This window comes from Camellia sinensis, chromosome 10 (assembly GCF_055761805.1).
Source record: "Camellia sinensis isolate YWXY chromosome 10, ASM5576180v1, whole genome shotgun sequence".
Classification (NCBI taxonomy): domain Eukaryota; kingdom Viridiplantae; phylum Streptophyta; class Magnoliopsida; order Ericales; family Theaceae; genus Camellia; species Camellia sinensis.
This window is the reverse complement of record NC_138970.1, coordinates 52490148-52506691: the sequence shown is the minus strand read 5'-3', so window position 1 is coordinate 52506691 and position 16544 is coordinate 52490148. Positions and strand designations below refer to the sequence as shown.

Below are 16544 nucleotides of genomic sequence, written 5' to 3'. Positions count from 1 at the left end.
TTTCAAACTTGGGATGTTCGTTCACGTAAAATAGATATCATAACAGAAACCATAGCTTATCACATGTCATTTGGAACATAATTTCATGTAAACGTATCTTTACGATAACGTTACTCACAGTGGTTCTCGCAAACGGTTAATCAATCTTCAGACGTTGACCTACAATCACAAAAGTACATAACACAACATATCTCATTATTACCCGTTCAATTTGCCAACACAGTTTAACTTTCATTACGTTGGTTCTTGTTCATACTTAGCACATTGATTAAAACACACACACACTTGCAGTCTCGGAACTTGGTACAATCTTTTCTTAGTGTGCTTCTAATCCATAACCTCATTATCAAAGCTTAATTAAGGCTTAGGAATGCATAAGATGCAATGTGGATGCCAAAACATGAGTTGGAACACTTAGGCAAAATTTCTGAAAATAAGGTCCCCGCTCGAGCGTAGACTTCCTCGCTCGAGCGGACATGCAAAATGAGGATGGTCGCTCGAGCGCACATTCCTTCGCTCGAGCGATCTGTAAACGACATGAAACTTCTGGGAGCTTGCAATTCATGCTCGAGCGGAATTTTGGTCGTTCGAGCGGAGTGCACGCACTCAGAGTGGTCGCTCGAGCGTAAACTCCCACGCTCGAGCGTGGATGCAAATTCTGGAATTTCCAGATTTGATCACCAAGCTCAAAACTCGAATTCAACCATCCAAAACACATCTCTTGGGCCCCAAAACTTGAGATAACATAGTAAACTTGTAAAACATGAAGAATTTAGGATTATTTCATAAGATCATGGCCCAAGGGTTTGTTAAAAACTCACAATTTCAACTTGAAATTCAAGAAACAAACATGCATGTAAAATCTTTTCTTCAAATTTCATGAAACTAGTAAATTGAGCTCAAAGGCTCCATGCATGAGGAAAATCCTTTTCAAAACATGGGTTTAAGCTTTAAAATATGATGAGTTACACATGCATGTGCCAAATAACCCATGATAATAACATAGATGCCCAAAATCAAACTTAACATGTCAAAACTCCATGTATTCATGCATGCATGTATGAATGGTAACTCAAATCTTCATCCTAGGCTCAATATACACATCTAAACTCACAATCTACATGTTAATAACTTAGATTCATAAATTTAGGAGTTGAATTCATACCTATAGTCTTGAATTAGTCTAGCTCTTGCACAAAATTGATGAACTCTAGTAAAATCTTCAACTTCTTCTTTTAATCTCTCCTTCCATCTCTCTAGAATTGCATTCTCTCTCTCAAGATGAAATCTCAGATTTTTTCCACTCAAGGGAAATGAAGGGAAATGAGCTCAAAAGAGCTAAATGTGATGCATATATAGTTATGATGATATAATGCATTAATTGGGACATTAGGCTAACCAAACACGACCTAATTAATCGTTTTAAATCAATTTTTAATAAAATTTTCCAAAAGGTTCTAAAAATTCCAAATAACATATTGATGTAATCAATTTCGGTTTCGAATGCCGATAAAACTTTTAATTTACATATTAAAGCGGAAAATCCAAACAGGTATTTCTACAGGCAACAGATAGAAAGCTAAATATCATGCAAAATACAGAATAAACACATAATTTATTTTAATCCTCTCATTAGCATCATTAATTATGGATTAGTGGCTAATTACGGATCGGGGTTATTACAGTCTCCTCACCTTAAGAAGTTTGGTCCTTCAAACTCAAGTTATCTTAAAGGAAACAATGTTCAGCAGAAATATAATTTCAACTCTTTACAAAACAGAACGTAACCATGTACAGAGATTAGGGTTCCTATCGAAATAGAGTCTTATACACACTCAGGTTTTAGTCCAGAACAGATTCAGACACATGTTCATTTCCATATTCTTGCCCAGATCATACACAAATGTCACAATTCTGGCTTAAACATACGTGATGCATTGATCAGCATAACAGAGCAGATGCAGAACAGATGCAGATGTAGCAGATACAGAACAGATACAGATATAGCAGATACAGAACAGATACAAACACGTGATGGTTATAACTAACCAGTTCCATAAAGGAACCTTCGAAACCGGGTAACAGAACAAAACAGAAGCTGAGCCCTCGTGACAGGGCCTCCGGTACGGGTAATAGAGTGCAGACAGAAATAAGTTCCATAAAGGAACCTCCGATACCGGGTAACAGCTAACAGATATCACATAATACCAAGAGTCACACGAATACATATCAAAGATTAGACATTGCACAACACATAATATTTCAGAAAACAAATCCGCATTAGACATACAGGAAACGATTACCGTTGAACACAACTATATTGTATTATTACTCACATTACTTATATCGAGTACTTATCGGGGTTATAGATTTGCACTGGTCTCATTTTCATAAGTAATTTCCCCCGTTAAGTTACAGAGATTTGATTTATTCACTTCCGGGTCATTCATCCGGTCTTGTTCAATTTGGTTTTCAATTCGGTAATTTACCATTGACAATCGAAGTCATTCGGAAGTTGTCAAGTATACTAGGTAATTCATATATCGGTCCCACGGCAGTAACCAAAATTCAGATGTAGTCATTCGTATACCGTTTATCAACCTCGGTTCCCACAGATTCAATCGTACTACGTGTCAATATAGAAGCAGTAATTCACAGAACATACTGATTATATATACTTCCAGGTAATCAAAGCTTCCATCAAACTAGTCTGTTATCAATAGATTCCATTAGTTTTGAAGTACAGTAACACAGAAGCAATCATTCTCTTCGTCAAACAAATTCGAGGTAGTAACGGTAATATCGGGCAATTGATCACATGTCATATATATAGTATTCCCATAATCTCCAAGCATAAGTTACCAAATTCCACAATCCTGTTCACGTGTTTCTAATCGGTTATAGGCGCATGGTAAAAGTCATTTATAATCACATAGTCCGCTGTTGACGGCTCACATTCTTCCTAAGTGTTCGAGATTGATTCAAGTTCTCATCGATTAGTTCCCTTAGCAACACGGCTCTGTTATTCAGTCGTAAACAATTCACAATCCCCTATAAGGTAATCAAATCAGATAACGGCTTTCAATAAGGGTCTTCTCAGATCAAATCAATGAAAGTTCTACCCGGTCACATCAAGTAAAATTTCAAAGCGTGAGTCATCAAACAGAAGTTCCATCAGTCAAACAAAGGTCTCATCAAACCACAGTTCTATCATATTAGATCGGGTATAGGTTCTAGCCTTATTATTTCCAAACGAAGCACATTTGCTCTATAGTTCATACTCCATTCGCTTAGGTGCATAGTCAGTAGTTCTACAGTTGTTCTAAATTCCTCGGTTCTCAAATCACATCAGGGTTATGTATCACAATAGTTCATACCGAAGAGTTTAGGTCATATATAATGTTACATTCTCCAAGTAAGTTCACATGTGGGTGCACAGGTATATAATTGTTCATATCAAGAAGTAAGCGTCACAGTCAATATAACAATTTCCCAGAGTCATAATCCCAATGGTCAAGTTATCAACAAATAATCACATCAATCATTTTGAGCAAAGGTATAGTCATATATGTACATATCCAGAGTCTAATAATATCCACAAGCATAGGTATGCATATACATAAGTCCAAATATTTCCATAGCATAGGTAATTGTTAGCAAAGGTCCACAGTGTCGCACATATAGTTCACATCAAACAGTAGGTCTCCAAGTATTCATTAACCACAGTTCAACCCCATCAATTCTAATAGTATTATAAGCATGAAAACATGCATGCAGGTACGAGTCTAAAATCAGTTATTATTTAGGCATTCGTTCACAGATTCACAAGCAGAAGTTCATTCTTTCAAACTGACATAAGTTCTCAATTTCAGAAATTCCCTACGTGACTGATTCAAACATACAATTCGTGATCACGGGTCTAATCATTCGATGATGTCAATCCATATATAACGGTTCAGTTCAAGTCATGGTCATACAGATTTTCCCAAGTTAAAGTCAATCATAATGTGTTCCCATGCCCAATAGTTCTAGCATAATTCAAAAGGTCGCACCTAACAATTCATATTAAAGTTTTGCAATACGGTACGAAGATTTAACCCGGCAATTTCTCATTGTTCATAAGTCCCAATAATTTCCAAAACTCAGGTGATTCATTATAGGGTTTCGAGCATCTCATATAAAGTTAGTAAGTCTTCGAGACAGTCAATAACTAGGGTTCATAATTCTAATAATTCAATTGGTTCAGTCAACATTCCCACAATCTATATTAAGTTAAGAAACGAACGATTCCCACACAAATTCCCATATAGACAATTGCACATAGCTAAGGTAATACCTGCGTCTAGGGGTGTCCGCGGTTCGGTTTGAGACGGTTTACGGTTCGATTTGGACCCGCCCGCATTTATACGGTTTGGGGAAAAGTCAACCCGCAACCGCCTGCAATGCGGTTTGTGCGGATAGGGTTTGCGGATGTGCGGGCTGTTTGCGGATTGAACTTTTTTCCAAAAATTTATTTTTAAACCTTTTTTTTCCCCCCATTTTGTCAATCTTTATTTTGGACCTTTTTCCTCATATTTTTTAAAATACTCCAACATTAATAATTAATAAATTAAAACTTATAAAATAAAAAACACAACAAATTCAATTCGTAACCTAAACAAATTATTCAAAATGTACATTTATCATTAACTTACATTCATCCTACATTCATCATTCATAACCCAAATAAAAAAATCCTACATTCATCATTCCTAATCCCCCCCCCCCCAAAAAAGAAATAATTCTTCATTAACTTACATTCATCCAAAATGCAAAAATAAAAAATAAAAAATCATTAACTTACATTCATCCAAAACCAAAACGCAAATAATAAAAAAAAAATTGCTGTCAAACTTCATTCAATACAAACCCATGAAATAAAATTAAAACACATCCAATTCAACTTCAACTTCATCTAAGATATCGAACTTCATCTTCATGAATCACATCCAATTCAACTTTCACAAATTCCAATTCCATGCATTTGGTTGATGAGCCCTACACAAAAACAAATTGAAAAAATATAAACTTTAATCTTCAATTATAGTAAGAAATGAAAAGATAAACAAAAGTCTATATATTGCATTTCAATATAGTAAGAAAATGTGTTTAGTATATGAAAAAATTGCCAATGACCAAATAGCTATTAGACATCAATTATAGCATCAACATTATAGGTTGAAGTTGAAGATGAGCTTGACTCCAAAGTACCTAATTAGAAGTCAACAAGAGAAGATTAATAAAATTTACATAACATTACAAAATCTTCTAAACCCAACACCCTCCATAAATCTAAATGGCAACTCATTAATGGCCACCATCTCCGCAAGAGCCCTTTTACAAGTATCAAAATTAAAAATTGTTGCTACAACCTCAACAACCTCTTCATTTTGTTTCAGTTTAAGATTTAATGTTTGTTGACCATCTGTATCCCTATTTGGATATTCTTTGCAATTGGGTGTATGACTCCTCAAATTACTAGTCCCATGAAGTTTAGAGTCAGCCATATACTCTTTCTTACAATATTTACATACGGCTCTACGCTTCCCATCGGTCCCTATAACCTTGTCAAAATGATCCCAAACTGTGGATGGTGCTCTCCCCCCTCCACTCTCACTCTTTCTCTTTGGGGGTCTAGGAGGCTTAGGTTCAAGTTCAGGTTCGGGTTCGACTAAGAGAGGATTCATTTGAGAATTAGAGGATTCCAGAGGTACAAGATTGATTGCGGGAGATTGAATACTATCCTCCATTTAAACTGAATTACAAAAATAGAGTCATAGAATCAATTTTACAGACACAGATTCAATTTTAATTTTAATAACAGATTTAATTCCAAAAATTAAATAACAAATTTAAATAACATACAGATTTAATAACAGATTTAATTCAACAGATTAAGATTTACAGATTCAGATTAACAGATTCAATTTCAGATTAAATTTTACTAACAGATTCAAATTTAATTTTAATAATAGATTTAGATTTAATTTAATTTTAATAACAAATTCAGATCAAACAAGTTAACAGATTCAAATTCAGATCAAATTTCATATCAAATTTCAGATCAAACAAACAAATTCATATCAAATTTCACAGATTCAAGTTAACAGATTGAATCAAGTTAACAGATTCAATTTCACAAATTTAATTCCAAAAAACAGATTATACAAACACAGATAGATTTAATTCCAAAAATTAAATAATAGATTTAAAACAGATTTAATACAGATTCAATACAGATTTAAAACAAATTAAATAGATTCCACAAATAGATTTAAAACAGATTCAATACAAATTAAATAGATTCCACAAATTAAACAGATTTAAAACAGATTAATTCCAAAAACAGATTTAATGTCCTCCATCAACAAATAACATAAACAAAATATACAAATCTGTTGCAGATTCAAAACAGATTCCAAAAAAAAAATGTCCTCCATCAATCCAATACCACATTAATGAACAGATCCAAAACAAATCTATCAACTGATTCTCCAAACATAGACAGATCAAAGATCGGAAAGAGTGAGAGAGAGAAAGACAGAGAGAGAGAGGCTTACTTGTGATCGGTGCGATGACAGAGTCAATCGATCGGTCGATTTTGTGATGAGAGAGAGTCGATTGGTGTAGTAGATGCAAAGCCAAAGAGTGAGAGCCTGTGAGATGAGAGAGTAAGGGAGGGAGACAGATCAGAGACACAAAGATCGAGGAGAGAGAGACATAGACAGAGACTGAGATTCAGAGAGGAGCTTACCTGTGAGGTGTGCGATGAGGTCGATCGGTTGATCGGTCGATTAGTCCATCTTGCGAAGACAGAGAGAGTCGATCAGTGGGTGTAGGCAGTGGAGATGAAAATTGCGAGAGTGAGAGTGAGCGTGAGAATGAGAGACACATAATGAGATAGATAGAGTGAGAGATAGATAATATTGATTAGGGTTTTCTTTTTTTTTTTTATACGGGCGGGTTGGGAAGTTGCGGGTTAAACCCGCAACCCGCCCGCAACCCGAAAATTACATAAAATCTAAATCGCACCCTACCCTAATGTGTTTGCAAAACCGCCCATACGTGCGCGGTTCAGATCGGGTAGGGCGGTTTGGGCGGTTCGGATAACCCTATGCCCAACCCTACCTATGTCAGTTGTTTCAGTATTTCGAGCATTTTCTGGAACTAGGATGTAAACCTTTCCTTGCTTCTAGGTGTTGTTCGGATGAGCTCATGAGCAAGATTTAGCTACGTGTCCTTTCTGTCCACATCTAAAACAGGCTCCTGACAGGCGGCGACAAATGCCCCAATGTTGTTTCCCACATTCTCTATAGATAGGTATATTGTTGATCACGTTGCTCCCTTGACTTTCTTTGTTCACAGTTTTCGCCCTAGATTTTTCATTCGCAGAAGTTATCGAATTACTAGTCATTTTGACTTTCTATTTCTTCTGTTTCATTCTTTTTGATTCAGTTGATGATGTTGGTTTTGATATTTTCAAGGCTGCTATGTTTGCCTCGGACATTAAGGCTCTATCAAGAACATCCACGTATTTTGGCAATTTTAAGACGCCAATTCGATCAAACACATCTAAGTCAAGCCCACCTTCAAATTTCTTAGCCTTTTTGTAGTCAGTGTCTATCATGTGAGGTGCATAACGGGCTAACTTAGTAAATTTTGTTTCATATTCAGCCACAGTCATTTTGCCTTGTTTTAGTTGCTCAAATTCGGATACCTTCCTATCTCAGATGTATTGGGGAAATGTAATAACCCTCACTACTAATTACTGATAACCCTACTGATTTCTGCTAAACTGAGACTGATCATGAATAGTCATTGAATTGATTGGAATACTGAACTGACTGATTGAATGTGCTAGTTTAAACGCATTTCTATCTGTTTGTCTGTTAGATTATCTGTTCATGATTTATGCTTTAAACTGCAAATCAAAGGCCTTATTGGCAGCTGAATCTGAAATTGATTAGTGATATGTGTTAATCATAATTTATGTGATTTTATGGCATATTTATTTGAAATGTGATTTGGTATGATTTAATTAGATTAAATAAGGATAAATTGCAATAGTTGGCATAATTACCACTTTGCCACCTAGTGGCCCACCTCATACAAAACATATTGAGCTTCATTACTGAGAGGGAGAATTATGAGCCGGATATGGGCTGGGTTAGAGGCTGAGCAAATTGGAGGCCCAATGGTACGTTGGGCCACGATAACTTTGGATTTGCCCGGAGTTGGGGCTGCTCAGAGATGGACCGAGCTACTTGGAACTGCGCAGGTGATAACCGTGCAACTTGCGTTGCTCAGTCAAAGGCATGCACCGTTAGCCCGGCCGAGAAACTTGCGCCAGAATCCCGACTGTAAGGCCTTGGGTTGACTGGTATGACCAATCTCAAGGTCGACTTCGCCGGAATGCTGCCGAGCATGGCTGGAAAGGATCTTTGTTCTTGGAGAAATTGGGCATGAAATGCAGCATGGCCTTTAACAGCCGAGAAGATTCAGCCCGGCTGCCGAGCTCCCAGTAGAGTGGGCTGGCAATCGGGTTAGGTGATGTTCAACAAGATCTGTGCTAACAGATGGGATAGCAGAACCACGTGTCGAGAGATCACTGGGAGTAGATTTGGGGCGCAGAAGGTATATTAGCAAGTTTGCGCCCCCCATGCTGGAGACACGAACATTTTGTAAGAAAAATACTTACACTTAACTCAGTCCTCTCTCTCTCTCTCTCTTTATCCCTGTGTGTGTGTCTGACTTGATCGTCGGAGGGGTTTTTCGGCCATACATCGCCGGGTAGCTCACTACTGTTGTGCACGCAGGTGATCGGACAGAAACAGAGCTTGGAAGAAAGGAGTGCGGGCTTGCCTGAATATTTGCTCCCCGCACAATTGGTGCCGTCTGTGGGAACTTTGAAAGACAAAACCTTGTCTTCCAGGCTCATCTGATCGCCATCCATGGCGAACAACGACGAGATTCTGTTGTCTGCCATCGACGGAGTTACCCCGGAGTTGGGCAGACGGAGAGAAGGGCATCCCACCATCGTTCCTCCGATGGCAGACCTGGAGACTTCTCCAAGAGGACATTCAAGAGATGCGCGGGATAAGCGCGGAAGAAGTTATGGTCATTCACGGAGCCCAGACGGTCATCGGCGGCGGAGAGAATCACATGCCCGACGTCTGGAACACAAGTTAAGGGACCAGGACGCCGTCATCCGGCGAATGGCGGCGGAGATGGAGGAGCTGAAGCGTCATGTTAAAGGGAAGGGTGTAGCTGGAGTGGGCGACCACAGTGAGCGCACCCAACCACGCCGTTCAAGCAGACAGAGCCAGCGGTGTACACCGTCCATCTCAATCACCAGAAGTTACAAGGTTGGAGATTCCGACGCGCACGAAGAGAAATCCTGCGCGCAAGATAGTACCTACTGATCCTCACGTCCGGCGACGACATCGAGGTATTCTTATTCTGCTCATTCAGAGGATTTGCGGCAGTTTTGAAGGAACGGGCTCGCCGGCGGGAGGCTCAAAGGGTGCCGGCGTTCCAGCGGCTATCCTATGGGGTTCACGCCAGCGAGGAGGTCGGAATGCCTCTACCCCACCCAGCCGCGCCTCTCCTTGTAGATACAGACTTGGCAAGGCTGAGTGCCACTCCATTCTCCGTGGATATTGAGACCGCATCGCTTCCGGCGGGCTTCCACCAGCCAAAGTTCACGCTTATGACGGAAAAACCAACCCGTATATGCATATAAGTCATTTTCGACAGGTCATGGCCGGACATAGGCGGAATGACGCTCTTATGTGCTTGATCTTCTCGTCGAGTTTGGGCGAGCTGGGTTTGAAATGGTTCGAGAGGCTGCCGGAGGGGAGCATTGAAAGGTGGCAGCAGTTGGCCGAAGCCTTTGTGACGCGCTTCAAAACGAACACCAAAATACCAAAGGAAGTTGATCACCTCTTGAGTGTCAAGATGGAATCGAGCGACACATTGAAGGCATACAACTCCAGATATTGGGAGACCTTCAACGAGATTTTGGATTGCCCGACCAACCTTGCAATCACACAATACAAGCGAGGTCTCCCGGTCGGACATAGACTGCGGGACTAGTTTACCATACACCAGCCGACATCCATGGGCTAGCTAATGCAGCGCATCAATGAGCACATCCGAGTGGAGGATGATGCATCAGCATCTACCGTGAAGGCAACTCCGGTTGCAACTGACAAGCGATCAGCTGGCAAAGTGCACGTGGTCGGGCAGGAGTCCGGCCGATCCAGCAACCATGCTGAGGAATCGGACCGCGGCACTAATCGCAAGAACCGCGGTAGGGGACGTCGGAATGACCGGGATGACTACCCACGAGATGACGTAGCCGATGCTAACAGAAGGTTGAAAGCAAGGACAGGCATCACCACGGTCTTTAAGATTCCAATCTATCGCATACTTAGTGAAAACCGTGACGAGGAGTATGTCCGGTTTTCTGCTAAGTTAGGCGACGGGCAGAAGGGCTTCAATCCGCGGTACCGTTGAATGTTTCACCGGGAGCGAGGCCATCGGACAGAGGATTGTTTGCCTTTGAGGCAACACTTGGAAGAGCTAGTCGTAGCCGGACACTTGGACCTTTACATTGATGGCAGCGTGAAGGCCAATCAAGCTCCCGTTGATCCATGGGGACCGAATGACCGAGATGTGCCTCCCCAAGGGGTTATTAATGTCATCCATGGCATAGTGGAACCGGCGCGTGTATGTGAGCTCGAGGAATGATCAAGAAGGCAGAACACATGAGGGAAGTTTTGTCGGTTCAGCTTGCAATCAAAAGGGGGAAGACCGAAGAGAAAGACGTGATCAATTTCTCCTCAAGAGACCTGGAGCGCATTCAGACGCCGCACAACGATGCCCTAGTGGTAACACTCCGCGTCAAAGAATTCGATGTCAAACGGATCTTGATCGATCAGGGAAGCTCGGTCGAGATCATGTACTACGACGCTTTCAAACAGCTCAAGCTCCGGGATACAGATTTGGCCCCGACAACTTCGCCACTGGTTGGTTTCAACTCACAACCGGAGTGGCCTTTGGGAAAGATTATCCTGCCGGTCAAAGCGGGATCCGTTGTCAAACAAGTGGAGTTCTGGGTGTTGCAAGTGCCATCCACATATAATTTGATCCTTGGAAGGGGATGACTTCACGCTATGCAAGCCGTAGCGTCGACCTATCACCAGGTGATGAGATTCCCCTCGGTTATGGGGGCAATCGAGGAGATTTGGGGCGATCAAGTCATGTCGAAGCAAAGCTTCGTGGCGGTCAATGGGAGCCAAGCTGCCAAAGGCTTCGTTCAAATGATTGAGGGACCGGAAGATCGGGGAGTCCTTGACGATGTGGGCACCAAGGCCGAGGACAAAGCTGTCAAGGAATTGATGGAAGTGCGCATCGATACAGAGCATCCGGACAAGTTCTTCTTGCTCGGCTCAAGCCTTACAACCCAAGAAAGGACCGACATGGTTGAATTTTTGATGGCCAATATCGAAGTCTTCGCATGGTCACCTTACGACATGCCCGGTCTCGATCCAAGTTTTATATGCCATCATCTCAATGTCTTCCCTGGAGCAAAGCTGATCATTCAGCGCACAAGGAGATCGGCGCTGCATCACGCCGAAGTAGTTGCGGAGGAAGTGAAGAACTTGCTTGAGGCGTGAGCAATTCAGGAAGTGCACTACCCTCGGTGGATTTCAAACACGGTCGTGGTGCCCAAGAAGAATGGGAAGTGACGAGTTTGCGTTGACTACAAGACCGTCAACCGAGCTTGTCCGAAAGACAGCTTCCCTCTGCCTAGAATAGACCAGCTTGTGGACTTAACGGCTGGACATAACAGGCTCAGTTTCTTGGACACCTACCGCAGCTACCATCAGATTGTCATGCATGGGCCCGACCGAGAGACCATCTCGTTTACTACACCACGGGGACTATTCTGCTACCGAGTCATGCCTTTTGGTTTGAAGAACGCCGGGGCAACTTTTCAAAGGATGGTGACTAAGATGTTTGCTCCTCTGCTAGGCCGGACAATGGAGGCTTATATTGACGATATCGTGGTTAAGAGCCGGCATCAAGCAGACCATTTGTCTGATTTGGCCAAAATATTCGCCATTCTCAAAAAGCACAAACTACGCCTGAATGCGTCTAAGTGTGCCTTCGGCGTGGGATCCGAAATTTTTTTTGGTTTCCTAGTCACAAACCGAGGTATCGAAGCAAACCCTACACAAATTCGAGCTGTGCAAGAGCTAAAACAGCCTAGCTCAGCTAAGGATGTGCAGCATCTGGCTGGAATGGCTGCCACGCTTAACCGATTTATAAGCCGGTCATCAGATCGCTGCCGCCCTTTTTTTCAAGCCTTGAAATCAAAGTTCTCATGGGATGAAGAGTGTGACTGGGCTTTGGCCGAGCTCAAGGAGTATTTGTCTTCTGCGTCGTTGTTGGTCACACCAAAACCTGGAGAAGAACTTTACCTTTATTTGGCCGTATCGCAGCATGCAGTCAGTGCAGTGCTTGTCCGGTCGGAAGGAATCAAACATCTACCCATCTTCTACGTCAGGAAAACCTTGCTACCGGCAGAGTCGAGGTACTTGCCGTTGGAAAAAATTGCGTTTGCGTTGATGATGGCTTCAAGGAAGTTGGCACACTATTTCCATGCCCATACCATTATCGTTTTGACCGAGTTCCCTCTCAAAGCTTTGTTCGAACGGGCAGACTTCTCCGGTCGGATTCTTAAGTGGGCGGTCGAATTGAGACAGTTTGATGTGAAGTTCCAGCCGCGCACAGCCATAAAAGCCCAGACTCTGGCCGATTTCGTTGTTGAATTCTCACCTGGAACTCATCCGGCATGCCCGGTCGATATTGCCGTAGCAGATGAAGAAATGAATGCAAGCTCGACCGAAATACCACAGCTTGGCGGCATTGGCGACGCGGAGCTTGCGCGCCCCGCCGAAGCCCCTTCAGTTAATACGGTACTACAACCCGGTGATGCGATGGCGGAGTTGGCTGTCACTGACCAATCCACTTTGTCCGACACCACATCACCACGGAGGGAAGAAATGGAACCGCTCAGCCTAAAGCCTGCGGCCAGCATAATACCGCAACCTAGCGATTCGCCTACGGACTTAAGCATTGTGGATCAACTTGCTGAGTCCAGCGCCGAATCACCAAGGAGGGCTGAAGTGGAACCGCTCAGCCCGGGACCGGAAGCCGAACAGCCGAGCAACCGTGATCCCATCAACCTTCAAGCTTCTTAGGACCCCTCAGAGTGTTGGAAGCTCTTTGTTGGCAAAATGTGGAAACTTTTTGTTGATGGAGCCTCGAACCGTCACGGTGCCAGGCTAGGTATAGTCCTGATTTCGCCAGACGGACTTACTATTGAACATTCTATCACCCTTGGCTTCCCAGCATCCAACAATGAGGCCGAGTACGAGGCGCTATTGGCCGGTCCCAAGAGCGCGCTTCAGATGCAAGCATCCGAACTAATGGTTTACAGTGATTCCCAGCTTGTGGTTAACCAAGTTTCTGGGGTTTACGAGGCAAAGGATGACAGAATGATAAAGTACCAAGCTCTGGTCAGAGACCACATCAAGCGATTTCAGGCGATCAGGGTCCAACAGATTGGCCAAGAAGAAAACGGTCGAGCAGATGAGTTGGCCAGCCTTGCTTCTATGGTTGACGGCACATCTCCCAACCCTCTTTTGATTGAATTCCTTCCGAGGCCTAGCATTGAGGAAGCTGGGCAGACAGAAGTACTCTGTGCCGAGCTAGGTCCTTCTTGAATGGACCCCATAATCCTCTTTCTTAGAGAACGGACCCTTCCAGCCGACAAGAAAGAAGCGCATAAAGTGCGGGTGAAGTCTGAGCGATTTTAGCTCTCTCCATCAGGCGCTTTATACAAGAAGTCTTTCACCGGCCCCTACCTGAAGTGTGTGCACCCTAGCAGCGTGGAAGCCTTCTTTTGCAAGATACACGAAGGCATCTGTGGCAGTCATATAGGAGGCAGGTCCTTGGCCTACCGAGCTATTTCGCAAGGCTACTGGTAGCCGTGCATGCAAGCCGACGCCCAGAAATATGTTCGCAAGTGTGAGAAATGCCAGAAATTTGCCCACCAGATCCACCAGCCGGCCAGGGCACTCATTCCCCTCACTAGCTCTTGGCCCTTCGCGATGTGGGGGCTAGATATAGTAGGGCCGCTCCCAACAGCACTAGGCAACCGGAAGTTCTTCATCGCGGCCACAGACTACTTCACCAAATAGGTTGAAGCGGGGCCTTTGGCAACAATCAAGGAGAAAAACGTGAAGCGGTTTGTCTGGCAGAACGTGGTCACGCGATTTGGCATCCCCAAAATTCTGATCTCTGATAACGGCACCCAGTTTGACGGTCGCCTATTCAGAGGGTTTTGTGAAGATTTGAAGATCGAATTCTACAACTCTACTCCGGCTTACCCGCAGTCCAACGGTCAAGCCGAGGCTTCGAACAAAACCATTCTTGATGGACTGAAGAAGAGGCTTGAGAAAGCCAAAGGAAAGTGGGCTGAGGAACTCCCCAGTGTCCTTTGGGCATACTGAATAACCCCGCGGCGATCTACCGGGGAAACTCCTTTTGCTTTGGCATATGGCATGGAGGCGGTCATCCCTTTGAAAGTTGGTATGCCCAACCTCAAAAGTGAAAGTTTTGAGCCCGAGCTGAACGCTAAAGCCATGGCCCTGGAATTGGACCTAGTGGAAGAACACCGGGAAAAGGCTCTTATCCATGTGGCCGCCTACCAACAAGAGCTTTCAAGGAAATACAACAAATTCGTGCACCCTAGACCGTTCAAAGTGGGTGATTGGGTCTTGCGGAAGGTCATGGGCAATACCCTGGTGCCAGGCGAAGGCAAACTAGGGGCAAATTGGGAAGGACCCTACAAGATAACCGGTCTGGCGGGCAAGGGGGCATATCACTTGGAAAACTTGGATGGTAGAGGAATACCCTGGCCATGGAATGCAGCCAACCTCAAGTTGTATTATTTCTAGCTTTTGCCCTCTTTTTTGTGCAAAGAAATTTTTTGCCTTACACTTCATGTAATATTCATTTTTGTCAATATATAGAAGTGACTCATCTTTGCCTTGGCATTTTTTGTTGCTTTGAGTTTTGCGTATTCTCAACCGAGATGTTCACTCCGGTTGAAAGAGTTGATGTTTTGTTCAACTTAGGTACTCTCAACCGAGATGATTAGTCCGCTTGAAAAGTTGATGTTTTGTTCAACTTAGGTATTCTCAACCGAGATGTTCACTCCGGTTGAAAGAGTTGATATTTTGTTCAACTTAGGTACTCTCAACCGAGATGATTAGTCTGGTTGAAAAGTTGATGTTTTGTTCAACTTAGGTATTCTCAACCGAGATGTTCACTCCGGTTGAAAGAGTTGATGTTTTGTTCAACTTAGGTACTCTCAACCGAGATGATTAGTCCGGTTAAAAAGTTGATGTTTTGTTTAACTTAGGTACTCTCAACCGAGATGATTAGTCCGGTTGAAAGACTTGAAGTTTTACTCGACTCTGGGTGTACTACTGAGATGATTTATTCCGGTTATATGAGTTAATTAATGAAATTTGTCTTGCCAACATATTTTGTCCGGTTGAAGTTACTCAGCTCTAGGACCGTGCAAACACTTGGTAAAACTAGATCTTTTTCATTAATTAAAAAGAAAAGTACAAAAGGAGGGGCAGAGAGCCCGGTTACATGTGCAAAGCAAAAAAACAAAGAAAAAAAAAAGAAAACTACACAAGGGGGGAAAGATTAGTGAACTCGTCATCAGCTGCCTCCAGGTTAACCGTTGTTTGCTCTTGGACACCGGTCTCAGTTTCTCCGGGCTCCTCTTGGCTACTTCTTTCCTCGGTATTGGCCTCGGTTTCTTTTGCAAGCTCTTCCTCGGCCTTAGCTTGCAACGTGCTGAAGACGTCGTTGGCATAGGGCACGAGGTACACCGCCAGGAAGGTAGCCGGCGGAGAGGTAAATACGTCGGTCTCGGGACCTTGACCGAGCTGAGCATAGGCAGACTTCCAGCCCGCTTTGAAATAAATGTCTTGAGTTGCGAAGACCTGTTTCTTGTAGCTGTCCTCGGCTTCCTTGAAGCTGGCGTTGTTGGCATCTTCGCACTCCTTCTCCCTTGACTTCTTGAGTGCATCCAGCTCGACCTGGAGCTCTTCCCTCTTTTTCTCAGCTTCATCAAGCTGGTCGAGCAACCTGTTGTTGTTAGCATTGGCGATTTGAAGTGAGGACTTTGCTCGATCGAGCTCGGTTTGAAGACTCTGGACTTGGCCGGCAGTGTTATTCGCCTTCTGCCGCAGTCGATGGATTCGCTCCATGACCAAGTGTTGCTTCTGGATGGCCTGCAAGTAGAAAGTCTGATCAGAAGAAGAAACTGTGCAAACACTTCAAAAAAATTTCAGTAAAAGGTTGAGACTTACCCTGGCCGTGGACTTAACAGACGATTTCACCAACCGGGT

General features: G+C 43.1%; 1 pseudogene; it reads left to right on the top strand.

Moving 5' to 3' along the window:
* The window catches only part of LOC114289525 (putative receptor protein kinase ZmPK1), a 46287-nt pseudogene that overhangs the window by 12734 nt on the left and 17009 nt on the right, over positions 1–16544 (top strand).